The sequence below is a fragment of the Dipodomys spectabilis genome, unplaced genomic scaffold (genome assembly GCF_019054845.1).
Source record: "Dipodomys spectabilis isolate Male_0828 unplaced genomic scaffold, ASM1905484v1 ptg000302l, whole genome shotgun sequence".
NCBI lineage: Eukaryota > Metazoa > Chordata > Mammalia > Rodentia > Heteromyidae > Dipodomys > Dipodomys spectabilis.
The window spans coordinates 1,419,084-1,433,258 of NW_024870979.1; the positions used below are offsets into that span (position 1 = coordinate 1,419,084).

At 39.6% G+C, this 14,175-nt stretch overlaps 1 long non-coding RNA gene across 2 annotated transcripts in view; it reads left to right on the forward strand.

Moving 5' to 3' along the window:
- Positions 1-14,175, forward strand: part of LOC122127553 — a 114,511-nt gene that overhangs the window by 32,658 nt on the left and 67,678 nt on the right. For both annotated transcript variants that reach the window (XR_006151197.1, XR_006151198.1), the window contains exons 2-3: positions 1,166-1,239; positions 3,431-3,519. This is a non-coding gene — a long non-coding RNA (uncharacterized LOC122127553). The remainder of the gene's footprint in view (positions 1-1,165; positions 1,240-3,430; positions 3,520-14,175) is intronic.

Below are 14,175 nucleotides of genomic sequence, written 5' to 3' on the forward strand. Positions count from 1 at the left end.
AGCCTAGGCAAAAAGTTTGAGAGACTCCATCTCAACCAATGGCTGTGTGTAGTAGTGTACCTTTGTCATCCCAGGTTCGTGGGAAGCACAAATTAGAATGTTGAGATTGAGGTTGGCCTGGACAAAAAGGGGCATTCTATCTCAAAAAGGAGCCTACACAAAAAAGGGCTGTGGGCATGGCTTATGTAGTAGAGTACCTATCTAGCCATCATGAAGTGGGAGCTGAGTTCAAACCCCAGTACCACACAAAAAAAGAGTCTGTTCATATGCAGAACACACACCCTAGCACCACCCTGCAGGCACTATTTTAGGCCAAGCAACCACGTGGAAGCTGTGGTTATCAAAGCTGGAATGGTGACTGTATGTAAATTAAGTAGTTTGGATAGAGGAGCATCTGCTGAGGTTTCCTTGTTCTGCAGCACGTTGTTCAATATTCTTGGCCTGCACTAGATTATAACATCCTTGAAAGCAGGAGACATTATTTCCTTTCTGATGAACAATTTTAGCAGTGCTCCTTAGAACAAAAATGTTCATGTGGAAAGTAGTAAATAAGTAAATAAATAAATGAATGCTTTGGGTTAATCGTGAGAAGTGGCACAGTTGATTGGTTTTCAGAGAGGAAAGCTACAGCTTGGTCACCTCCCGTAAGTGACCTAGGCTCCCTGACATTTAGATTCCTCATTTTACAAAGGAAGAATCGATTGACCTGCCAGGATTCACTTTTTTTTTTTTAGGTCGATCTGGGCTTGCGCGTTGTCCCTGTGCTCTTCAGCTCAAAGTGAGTGCTCTTCTGCTTGAGCTACAGTGCCACTTCCTGTTTTCTAGTGATTTATTGGAGATAAGAGTCTCATGGACTTTCCTGACTGGTCTGGCTTTGAATGGCGATTCTCAGATCTCAGCCTCCTGAGTAGCTAGGATTACAGGCGTGAGCCACTGGCACCTGGCCAGGATTCACTTTTGAGGCTATAAAATCCTCTCTAGCATGTAATGCCTGTGTGCTATATATACATTATGCACTTAGAATCATCCAGCCCCTCAAGGATCATGTCTCCCTTAATCTCGCTTGTGTTGTCTGTCATGGAGTCGGGGCTGCAACTGAAGTGACATTGTGTGACCTGCAAGACTGGATCACAATAATCTTTCTGCTTCTATTTGGGTTTCTTAGAGTAGAAGGTTGGCTGTTGGACACACACTTTTGAGATCCAGCTGTAATCTCCAAGACTGGGACGTTGTGAGCAGGTAAGATCACATGTAAATGAGCAGGTTGATAACATGGCTCCAGTTTTCCTGCAGCCAAGAGGGAGCATCAATGCCAGACATGGGAATTCGCCATCTTTGGTGTCCAGTCCTGTAGGCTCTCCTCATGAGTCCACCCCACCTGCTATGTGATGACCATTACAGGAGAGAACTGCCTAGCTGAACTCCAGCCACAGAGAGGCAATAAATAGTAAATATATAAAATGAGCACAGACTACTACTGTGCTTTCAACGTATTCTCCAAATTTCACTGGAAGCTTGATACCTGAAGTCATGCATTGACAGGATTTAAGAGGAAGGGCTTTGGAAGTGATTGATAGGTTAATGGGCTGGTGAGGGAGTAGCTTTGTGGTAAAAGTGCTCACTCTGTTTCTGATGCTTGCTCTGTCTCTCGTGGGAGGCCCTCTACCATGTTACAGTGCAGTGAGAAGCTGAGTAGATCTGTGGCTGCCTAGTCTTGCACTTCTAGCCTCTAGATCCATGAGTTCTATAGACTTCTTTCTCTCTAAATTCCTTGGTCTCATGTATTTAGTTACAGTAACAGAAAACGACTGAGGCAGCTTTATGGTATCTTTATTTTATAGTAGGTACTGAAACTGTTTGTTGAATAAATGTAGAGGAATAAACCAGGGCTTGGCCATCTCTGCATGGCCCCCTCCCCTCCTGCCCTGTTAGTCTTCAGCACCCATGGCTGTTGCCTGCCAGCCTTATTGGTGAGGCTATTTAACTAGGTACACAAAAGACAGATCATGTGTTCCCCTCTCTGTCAGGAAGATGGGGAGGGAGCTGTGGGCAGCTGGGTAACCAGTTGGGCTTCACCAGTAAGGGAAATGCAACTTAAGTTTGTTTTGAAAAAAAAAAATTTAAGACAAATTATAAACCTGCCCACTGATTTAAAAAATAAAGTAAATACTGCAATAAAAATGTACAAATCTCAGTGATGTTGATGTAAAGGGAGAGGTTAAGGTTAGTTAAAAAAACTATTATGGTCAGCTCTTCTTTATGACTCTTAAGTTCTTCAAAAATTAGGCTCTGAACACAACAGCTCACAGTCTTTCTGAGTGGAACTTGCTTTCCACAATGCACTTGCTAGTCAAGATCTGTCATGCCTCCTTCAGTGGTCCTGGGAAGGTGGCTTCCAGCGCCCAAGCTGCTGTCTGTGCGTTGGTGTGAGTCATCTCTCTGGTGGCTTATAATATCTTCATTCCAGTGGAATGATTGGGTCCCAGATTGGTGTGTGTGGTTGAGTCTGACTTTTAAAGTTGGTCCCTAGTACGAAGCTTGATTTGTGTGTTCCATTTGTTGAATTAATTAATTCAACAAGTATGCATTATTTGTCTACGGTTACAAGATGAATTACTAAAAACTTTAGTGTATTTAAGTGTTCTGCATATATACTTTTAATAGAGGAGCTTAAGCTTGTCCTGACCTTTAAAAATATTTGAAGTGAGCGATTAAGATTCAAGTCTCCTTTTAAACAGAGGATTGCTTTGCAGACTAAGTATGTCCCCCATGACTGTGTTCATAGCAATGGCTTCTGGGTCTATTCAGCCCTCTCAGGCTGCGCTTCATCATATTTGTGCCAGTAGATTTTGGAAAAGTGATTTTTTCCTCCTATTTTAGTGGTTCCACTTCAATGTCATTGTTGATGTTTTTATGTTCTGTAACATTAGCTGGTCCCTCCCTCCTCCTTCCCTTTCTCTCCTCCCCCCCCCCCCCCCCCCCCGCCCCAGTCTTGGGGTTTGCACTCAGGGCCTCTTGCTTCCTGGGTATGTGTTCTACCAATTGAGCCATGCCTCCAATGCTTTTAAAAAAAGATTTAGCCATTTTTCAGATAGAGTCTTGTGTTTTTGCCAGGGTTGGTCTTGGGCCACCATCCTTCTAATCCACATAGCCACCATGCCCAACCTGGTTGAGGTAAGCTCTCACTAACTTTTGACTCACCTCACCTGGAAAAGCCATTCTCATGATCCATATCTCACAAGGAGCTGAGATTACAGTGTGCACTGTGATGTCCAGGCCATAGTTTTACATGTTTAAACTTTTGGGCAGAATGGCTGTCAGGCTGGGTGATGGAGGAAGATTTTATAGGATGAATTGAGTGTGTTTAAGTGCTTTGCATGCAGACTTTTAATTTATTCTATAATAATTTATTCTATAATTTATTCTACAGCTGGATTTGCACAATGTGTTTGAAGTTTTCCTTCCTGGGAGGTGTCTGAACTCTTTCTTGGCGTGACGAAGACTGTTGAACAAGCACAGGTACAACCATAACAGTAGTGACTGTAAATTATGTCATGAGACTGTCCCTCCTCTGATTTGTTTGGTTCCTTTTACTATATGGAAAATTAAATGTTTTCCTGGGGAAGCAATCTAATTCAATATTCCTCAGCTATATTTTATGTTTACTGTGTAGAAGAAGATGGTAAATATTATGATGTATTCTTATAATTATTCATTTTACACATTTCTGGAGTTAGTAAAAGTAACATTTGCTCAGTCACAAATATCTGAGCAACAACACTTTATATTCTAATGTATAAAAATTTTGTAGTTTTAACACGAAGAGTGACTCTGAGAAATAAAGATAGAAAAACTGTAGCTTATATTGTCCTAAATTTTGTAAAAAAATCACAGTAAAATTACAGACATACTTTTAGATTATAAATAATTTTATTGCCAAGTTATCCATGTGAAAATTTAATTAATTTAAGTTATATATTGCAATAAAAATGATCCTGTAATGGCAAGATGTAAGCTTTTAGAACCCTCTGCTTTTTAATATGATGCCATCTCTACCAGAATAACTCGAAAAGGCCTTTACCTTAAACCTAATTTTTTCCTTTACTTTAGAAGTAACTTCTTTATAGGAATTCTAGTTCTGAGGTTGCAGTAAAGGCAGAGGAACTTCATTAGTCCTCACTTTGCTAATCCATAAACCCTATCATTTCCACAAAAATTCCTTAGCAATATCATTTTACTTCACAGGAAATATTTTATAGCCAAGAGCGCTAGTCAAATCTCAAGTCACTAAGAATTCATTACTTTACCAAAGAAATGGCAGGCCATTCACTAGCATGGCTATCGTAAAGCATTATGACTCACCGAACTTCATCTAAATAAACCAGTAAGGCAGATATCATGTCCCATAACCATGTTGTGTGATATCACGTATTTCTATACGTAGAAAAACGAAGCAGAATGTGATATGTTGTTTCAATAGTGTTAATGAAGAGGATCTCCTGAGTTCATGTCCTTCGTCACTCTTTTACCTGGCAGGAGGAACTGTAGGCATGGGTCCGGTAGTAGTGTGAGTGAAAAAAACTGAGTGAGAGCATGAGGCCCTGAGTTCAAGCCCCATACCAGGACACACATCCACTCCCCTTTTCCATCCTTTCTGACTATGGCCGAAGTGACTTTGGTCACTTTCTTTTTTTTTTTTTTTGTCTTTTTTTTTTTTTTTTTTTGGTTCCCGTCATGGGGCCTGAACTCTGGGCCTGGGCGCTGTCCCTCAGCTCTTTAGCTCAAGGTTAGTGCTCTACCACTTGAGCCACAGCACCACTTCCGGCTTTTTTCTTTTTTCTTATGTGGTGCTGAGGAATCAAACCCAGAGCCTCAGGCATGCAAGGCAAGCGCTCTACCACTGAGCCACCTTCCCAGCCCACTTTGGTCACTTTCTGAGGCGAGAGTGATGGAGGCCTTGGGCCCTGTGATCTGTTCTAGTGAGTACAGATTGTCAGAATGAAAGCCTGCTAGAGGAAAAGGCTTAGGTGAACCTTGTCCCCTCATGGCCCCCAGAAAGACCTGCCAGTCAGAGAGAATCATGGGAAATAAGAAATTGTAGTTGTTTTAAGCCTCTAGGTTTGGGAACGTCTTACTGGGTGATAATGAGTAACCAGTACAGATTTCGGTGCCTGGTGGTGGACGCAAGTGTAGCAGAGACTTAAAGTAGATGACACTGGCTTAGTGGAGGCTGTGAGGGTGGCAAGGGGAAGGCCACCAGAGGCCCAGAGAGCAGCAAGGGAGCTGCCATCTTGGAAGGACAAATGGCAGCTCATGTTGTATGCCAGGCAGGCCCAGGGCCACAGTAGCTTGACAGAGAAGGTATACCTTGTAAACCTGTGGACCCGATGAGGAAATTTCCAGGTTCATCACAAAAATGCCCATTGGATTTTTTTCCTTGTTCTTTTTAAACCGGAGAAGACAGAAACGAGCCAGAGTGAAATGTTTGTTTATAAATTAGAACTTACAGGCACTATAAGAGAGACAGGACATTGTGAGTTAAAAAATAAAACTATTTTAAATTTCTAGTCTCTCCAGTCAGCTAAAGCTTCTCAAAATAAGAAATGGCCTCAAGGTAAACATTGGATCTTGGCTGTGACCATTAAGACTTCAGAAAAATTTAAGGAGGTGCTTCCTAGACCCTGTCAGGCTGACAAAATGTTTCTAAGAATCTTAAGGGCATTATTCCATAACAATTTGACATGTCCACAATACAGGTATGTATTGAAAGGAATTATAGATGTGCTTTTTTGGGGCATGGAAAGAAACAAGTTTTTTTTTTAAAGTATTATATTTATGAGAGCACTGTCAGTTTGGACAGAAAGGAAGAGAGTTCAAAATTAAAAAGAGGCCTCTGTGCTCCTAATCATCTATGGGAAGAAAGGAGACTAAGAAAGCATTTCACCTGAAACACAGGTCATTTCTTGTGAGAAATGAAGGGTATCTCAGAAGGAAAGGCCACAAACCTGGACCAGAGCCAAGAGCTGGGAAAGAATAATAATTTAGGAAACCAGTATCAAGGCATGGAGCTGGCTCCTCAGTAAAGGAGATTCTCTGTTCCTAGAAGAGGGGGCCCAAGCCCGAGCCATGTGTGTAACTAGATGTCAGAAAGGGTACCGGAATGGGTACCCTTGTTTCTCCTGGTTTTGAATGGGAGCCTCACTTGCAGTTAATTCTACCCCTGCCGTTCCATGGGTTGTTGGATGCCCATGGCACAGATCATTGTTTTCCTAGTTCATCGAGTCTACATTAAGGGTCACTGTAGCAAAGATCTGTTTGTAAGTAAGAGTTGCTGAGTTGTGAGGTCATGTGCTCTGGGCTGGATGCTGGGATTGGATGAGGCTTTGGGAGATCTTCCTGTGAAGGACACGTGAGCCTTTGGGGCCACAGGAGGATGCGGAATAGTAGTATGTACAATAATGGCCCCCAGTGAATGGTGCCTTCTTATGTGCGTGTTCTTGGTGAGGTGATTGCTACTGTCATCTAGGGGTGTGGTCCTCACCCTAATGTGGGCTGGCCAAATGGACTTGCTCTGACCAGTGGGATATAGCAGAAGCAGCCCAGTGTAGCTCCAGAGCTTAGAACCTATGACGCTAAGAGTCTGTGCTTTTGTTGCCTTGCACTTCGCTATGCTATGAGAAAGCCCAGTGTTAGCCCGCCATCTTGCCTGAGCACAGACCCCAGCACATCCACTGGTGGAGTGTGGTTTTGTGAGTCAGCCCCAGTGAGAATAACAGCAGAACTATCTGGCCAGCCCGAGGAACTCTGACTAATAATATGCTCTCCTAAGCCACCGGAGTTTGGAGATGGTTTATAGTAGAGCAATAGATAACCAGCACCAACTGGAAATTACTAGTGGTTGTTGTGAATCAAGACCCCCTTCAGGATTTGCCTATTAATGGAGCTCTTGACCCATGGCTTGGTTGGAAATTAAAACTGGGAGACCTTAAGAAGAAAAGGGTTGGAGAAACATAATGTGCAGCAGACTTCAACTCAGAAGCTTGGACTTGCTTCTTTAATCTCAGAGGCCTGCTGGCACTTTCAAATTAAGCAAAGGTTTTACGATTGAAACTACTTGACATCAAATTCTAGCTCTGGCACTTACTGAAATTTTTTAAATTAGTAAACTTTACTTTTTAGAGCAGTTTTAGGTTCACAGAAAACTTGAGCTAAAAGTAGAAAAGTTTCTAGGTCCTCCCTGCCCGACACGGGCACACCCCTCTCCACCACTGGCCTCTGCTCAGCAATGGTGCACTAGTTCCCAGCTGGTGGTGACATAGTTTGGGTCAGTATCACCCCAAAACCACAGTTTACAAGAGGCTTGATTTTTGGTGGTATACGTTTTATGGTTTCGGTATCATTTTTTATTGTTTGTGTGTGTGTGTGTGTGTGTGCGCGCGCGTGCGTGTGCGTGTGCTGGTCTCTGTGCTTAAACTCAGGTCCTTAGCCCTGTCCCTGAGCTTATCTTGCTCAAGGCTAGCGCTCTACCACTTGAGACACAGTGCTACTTCCAGCTTTTTCTGAGTAGTTTTTTTTGGAGGCAAGAGCATCATAGGACTTTCTTGCCCCAGCTGGCTTTGAACTGCAATTCTCAGATCTCAGCCTCCTGAGTAGCTAGGGTTAAAGTTAGGTCTGGCTTGTTCCATTAGGTTTGACAAATATGTAATGTCATGCCATCTACCACAGTGGTAACATATGGAGTTTTATTGCCCTAAAAATTCTCTGTGCTCTGCCTATTAATTTCTTCTTCTCCTTTGATCCAGCCAATCACCATGCCTTTTATGATCTGTGTTGTTCTGCCTTTTCTAGAATGTCAGAGTTGGAGCCATGCAGTATACAGTCTTTTCACATTAGCTTCTTTTACTTATATGCATTCAAGGTCTGCTTCCACCTGAGCCTTGTCACTTTTTACTCTTAAATAATATCTCATCATCTAGTGTGTGTATTACAAGTTGTTTATTTTCCTATAGAGAGGACATGGTGGTTGATCTCAATTTTTGGCTATTATCAATAAAGCTGTTAGAAACATTCATGTGTTCATTTTTGTGTAGAACCAAGTTTTCACCAAGAATTGCTATATCAAGCAATAGGATAGGAGTATGTTTAGTTTCCCAAGAAACTGTCTTCCAACGTGGTTACCTAAGTTTTCATTTCCATGAACAGCCAACGACAATTCTTTGCTCCATGTTCTTCCTTGCCAGCATTTGGGCTTGGCAGTGTTTCGGATTTTGGCCATTCTCGTAGACAGACTCAGGTTAATGTTTCTTTCTTTCTTTCCTCTTCCTCCTCCTCCTCCTCCTTCTTCTTCGTGTGTGTGTGTGTGTGTGTGTGTGTGTGTGTGTGTGTGTGTGTGTGTGTGTGTGTGTGTGTGTTTCTGTTACTAAAGCTTGAACTCAGAGCCTGGACACTCTCTCTTAGCTTTTTTCTACTCAAGGCTGGCACTCTCCCACTTGAGCCACACTTTCAGTTTTTTGGTGGTTAACTGGAGATAAGAGTCTCACAGACTTTTCTGCCCAGGCTAGTTTCAAACCATGACTCTTAGATCTCAGCCCCCTGAGTAGCTAGAATTACAGACGTGAGTCACAGCACCCAGCTTGGCATTTTTGAGTCTTGTGATTCTCTCATGACATATCATGATAAACATCTTTCCAAGTGGCTTCTGCCATCATTATCTTCTCTGGTGAAAGTCCATCTATGTCTTTTGCCCATTTTTAAATCAGGTATTTATTATTTTATTTTTGAGTTTTAAGGGTTCTTCGTATTTGTATATTTTGGTAACAATTCTTGGTTTTCAGTATTTTCATCTTATATGTAACTTTTTGTCTTCTCATTCCCTTGATATTCTCTTTTCTGGAGCACTTTCAAATTTCAGTAAAGCCCAATTTATCAATAGTTTCTTTCATGAATGGTGACTTGGCTTTTATTTAAAAACACATTGCCATATAAATGGTCACCTAGATTTTTTTCCTGTGCTGTTGTCTAGAAGTTTTATAGTTTTACATTTTAATTTCTGATCCAATTTGAGTCTATTTTAGTGAGGAGTGTGAGTACTACATCTAGACTGATACGTTTTTATAGCGTCTCCAATTGTTCCAGTACCATTTATAAAAGGATGCTATTGTTCCAATATATTTTTCTATTCATTTATTGTGTTGTTTTGTTTTGTTTGTATTTGTGCGGAGTTATTTCTGGGTTCTTTATTCTGATCTTTATGCATCTTCTTCCCCTGAGCCACATTGCCTTGATTATTATAGCTTCATAGTAAGTATAGATTCATACATAGTGTTAATTTTTTGATTTTTGAATTTTTCCTTCATTGTTAAGTTGTCTGTTCTGGATTTTTGGCCTTCTCATATAAACTTTATAATCAGACATTGATACTCACAAAATAACTTGGTAAGATTTTGATTGAGTTTGTGATAATCTGTAGATCAAGTTGGGGAAAACTGGCATCTTGACAATACTGAGTATTTCTATCTATGAACATGGAATACTTCTCCACTTAATTCTTTATCAGAGTTTGGGTTCTTCCACATAGATTTTAGTGTTTTAAATCTACATGTAAGTATTTCATTTTGAGGGTGCTAATGAAAATGATAATATGTTTTCACAATGCCAAATGCTACATGCTCATCACCGATGTGTAAGGTGATTGACTTTTATCAGATTTTATAACTGGAAACCTTGCTAATAATTTTTTTTTTGTTGGTCGTGGGTTTGAACTCTGTGCCTGGGCACTGTCCCTCAGATCTTCAGCTCAAGGCAAGTGCTCTACCTTTTGAGTCACTGAGACACTTCTGGTTTTCTGGTGATTAATTGGAGATAAGAGTCTCATGGACTTTTCTGCCCTGGCTGATTTTGAACCATTATCCTCAGATCTTGGCCTCTTGAGTAGCTAGGATTACAGATGTGAGCCACATGCACCAGGCACTAATAATTCTTAATAATTCTAGAAGTTTTCTTTCTTGTCAACTCTTGGTGGATTTTATACATAGATCATCATATCATCTGAATATGAATAATAGAATAGTGTGTCTTGTATATATGTTTATCTGATTTGGGGAAGGGAAGGGGAATAACAAAATGTTAAGACAAAGGAAAAAGAATGAACTGATGCAACAGCGATACTCACAAGACACTGTTGAAAATGAACTTTACAACTTGGGGGAGGGGTGCCAGGGGGGAGGGAAAGTAGGAAAAACAAAGGAGGGGCTAACAATGTTCAACAAGAAATTCTATTCTTTCCAATCTATATACTTTTTAAAAATTCTATTTATTCTATTCTTTCCAATCTATATACTTTTTAAAAATTCTATTTATTCTATTCTTTCCAATTTATATACTTTTTAATTTTTTTGCTGGTCCTGAGGCTTGAACTTGGGGTCTGGGTGCTATCCTTGAGCACAAAGATGCACCTTGAGCATCTTTGTGCTCAAGGATAGCATTCTACCACTTGGCCACAGGACCACTTCCAGCTTTTTTTTGTGTGTGTGATTAATTATAGGTAAGAGTCTCATAGACTTTCCTGCCTGGGCTTTGAACCATGATCTTCAGATCTCAGCCTCCTGAGTAGCTAGGATCACAGGCATGAGCCACTGGCAACCAGCCTATATACATTTTAGTTACTTTCTTACATTGCATCAGTTAGAACAGTGTTGAAAGGGGCTGAGTGGGGTTATCCTTGCCTTGTTCCTGATCTTAATGGAGAAAATGAGATTTTCATAATTGAATATGGTGTTGCCATATTTCCTCCCTCCTTCCCTCCTCCACCATGTACACAAGACTTCTTTGATCCATGTGATATATGGATGTATATTTTTTCCTAGCTTTCTATATTGGTTTTTAGTTTTTCCATTTTGGTCTAAGAATATATTTTGTATGTTTTAGATTTATTTTTAATCTTTTAAAATGTGTTAAGATGTGCTTTATGGCCTCAAGTGTGGCGAATACTTTATATGATCTTAAAAAGAAAATATTAGTTTCTGTCATTGGATGAAGTGGTTTGTAGATGTCAAGTATGTCCATTTGAATTGGTGCTTTTGAGTTCAACTATGTCCTTACTAGTTTAATGTCCATTAGGTACATCCATTTCTGATGGAGGGGTATTAGTGTCTTCAAATATAATACTGCTTTCATCTGTTTCCCTTAAAAGATCAGTTTTGATGTATTTTGATGCTTTGCTATTAGGCACATATATGGTATGAATTGTTTTATCTTCTTGAAGTATTGACTCCTTTATCATTATGGAATGCCTCTCTTTATCCCTAATGACTTTCCTTGCTCTGAAGTTTTCTCTGTGTAAATTTAGTATAGCTAATCTAACTATTTTTCAAAATTGTATTGGCCCATTGTATCTTTTTCATTTCTTTGCTTCTAATCTGTTGTGTCTTTATTTGTTAATTGTTTAATTTAATTTTATTGTAAAAGTGATGTCAGAGGGATTACAGTTATAGAAGCAAGGTAATGAGTACATTTCTTGTTGAACATTGTTACTCCCTCCTTTGCTTTTTTCCCTACTTTCCCTCCCCCCGTCTACCCTCCCCCAAGTTGTAAAGTTCATTTCCAACATAGTGTCTTGTGAGTATTGCTGCTGCATTGGTTTACCTTTTGTCCTTTGTCTCAACATTTTGTTATTCCCCTTCCTTTCCCCAGGGTACCAAAGTCAAAACAGTGACAACAGGGGATAAGCCAAAGGGAAAAAAAGAAATAGCTTCACACAGTACATTGCAATAACAAAAACAAAAACAAAGAAACAAACAAAAACCTCTAGTTATCATATCTTGGAGTTCATTAAAATTAGCATCACTTTATATGGTCTTAAGTACATAGCTATTGTGCTAGGACTATCCTAGACATAAAATAGTTAGTACATATGAGGGAAACCATGGATCTTATATGACTTTGGATCTGGCTTACTTCACTTAATATGATTTTTTTCCAACTTTTTCCATTTCCTTAGGAATTGGGCAATGCCAGTTTTTCTGATGGAAGCATAGAATTCCATTATTCCATTGTGTATATATAAAATATATATATATATATGTATATATATATATATATACCATATTTCCTTGATCTATTCATCTACTGAGGGACGTCTGGATTGGTTCCACGTCTTAGTGACGATAACTAATGCTGCAGTGAACATAGTTGTGCTAGTGTGGCTTTGTTTGTGTTTGTTTGGGTAAATGCCCAAGAGTGGGATTGCTGGATCATAGGGTAGTTCTATGTTTAGTCTTTTAAGAAACTTCCATACTGCTTTCCAGAGTGGCTGAACAAGTTTACATTCTCACCAACAGTGTAGTAGTGTTCCCTTTTGGCCACATCTCCACCAGCACCTACTATCATTTGTTTTCTTGATAATGGCCATTCTAACTGGGATGAGGTGGGATCTCAATGTAGTTTTGATTTGCATTTCTTTTTTTTTTTTGTCAGTTATGGGACTTGAACTCTGGACCTGGGTGCTGTCCCTCAGCTCTTCAGCTCAAAGTGAGTGCTCTACCACTTGAGCCACAGAGCCACTTCTGGTTTTCTGGTGGTTTATTGGAGATAAGAGTCTCACAGACTTTCCTGCCTGGGCTGTCTGTGAACTGTGATCCTTAGATCTCAGCCTCCTGAGTAGCTAGGATTACAGCCATGAGCCACTGGTGCCCAGTCTTGCATTTCTTTTATGGCCAGAGATGTTGAACATTTCTTCATGTGTCTATTGACTATTCTTATTTCCTCTCTAAAAATTTCTCTTTTTAATTCGCTAGTCCACTTATTAATGGGATGGCGTTTCTTTGAGGATTTGGTTTTGGGAGGTTTAAATTTTTGAGCTCTAGGAATATTTTTTATATGAGGCACTTGTCTGTTGTATAGCTAATGAAGATCTTCTCCCAATCTGTGGTCTTTCTATTTATCTTGCTAGCTAAACTACAGAAGCTCTGTAGGTTAATGTAATTGCATTTATTTAGCCTTTCTTTGATATATTGTGTTTCTGGATTTTTATTTAGAAAGTTTCAACCTGTGCCAAGGAACCCTAGTATATCCCCTATCCCTTCTTGTAACATTTTCAGGTTATCTGCTCTTACCTGTCTTTGATCCATTTGAAGTTGATTCTGGTGCAGGGTGATATATAAGTATCTAACCAGTTTTCTACATGTGTATAGCCAGTTCTGCCAGCACCATTTGTTGAAGAGGTTGTCTTTCTTCCATCTGATGATTCTAGCTTACCTATCAAAGATTAGGTGGCCATAGGTCTATGGGATCATTTCTTCAGTTCTAGTCTTCAGTTCTAGTCCATTGGTCCCCAGGCCTGTTAATGTGCCTGCCAGTTGTGTCTTTATATTGAAAGTGGGTTTCTTGTAGACAGTATGGAGTTGGTTGTGGGTTTTTTTATCCACTCTGACCATATTTTTTGTTATTTGTTCATTTTTATTATTGTTATTATTTTGGTCCAGTACTAGGAGTTTGAACAGCATTTCTTGGTTGGTTGGAGATGGAATCTTTAGGACTTTTCTGTCTGGGTTGGGTTGGACCCTCAATCCTTCAGGTTTCAGCTTCCTGAGAAGCTAGGATTATAGGATTAAGCCTTATATTTGCCTTTTAATTAGTGTATTTATCAGTATTATTTAAAATGATTATTGATATAGTTAGACTAGTATCTACCATTTTAAAAGTTGTTTTCTGTTCTATTCAACAAGCTGTGTTCACTTTTCTATTTTTATCTTTCACACTTTGTCTGCCTTTTGTGGTTTTATTTGAGCATTTATATGATTCTGTTTCTCACTTTTCTTATCATATCAGTTACACCATTTTTATTGGGATGTTGTGAGTTTGCCATGTACATTTAAAACTAATCCAGCTCTACTTCCAAATAACACTGTACTACTTTCTGAGTAGTGTAAATACTTTGTAACAAAATGTTCATTTCTCTCTCTTGTCCATTATATTGTTCAGTTTAACTTACATGTAAGTATGCAGAATCAGAAGCATATGTAAACATGCACATACAACAAAACCATGTAAAATCAAACATTCCTTATTGTTTTGGATAAACCATTACCTCTTAGATTAACAAAGAAAATTAAGTTTTTATTTTACATATGCTTATGCCTTCTCCAGTGATCTTCCTTTCATTATATGGATTTCAGT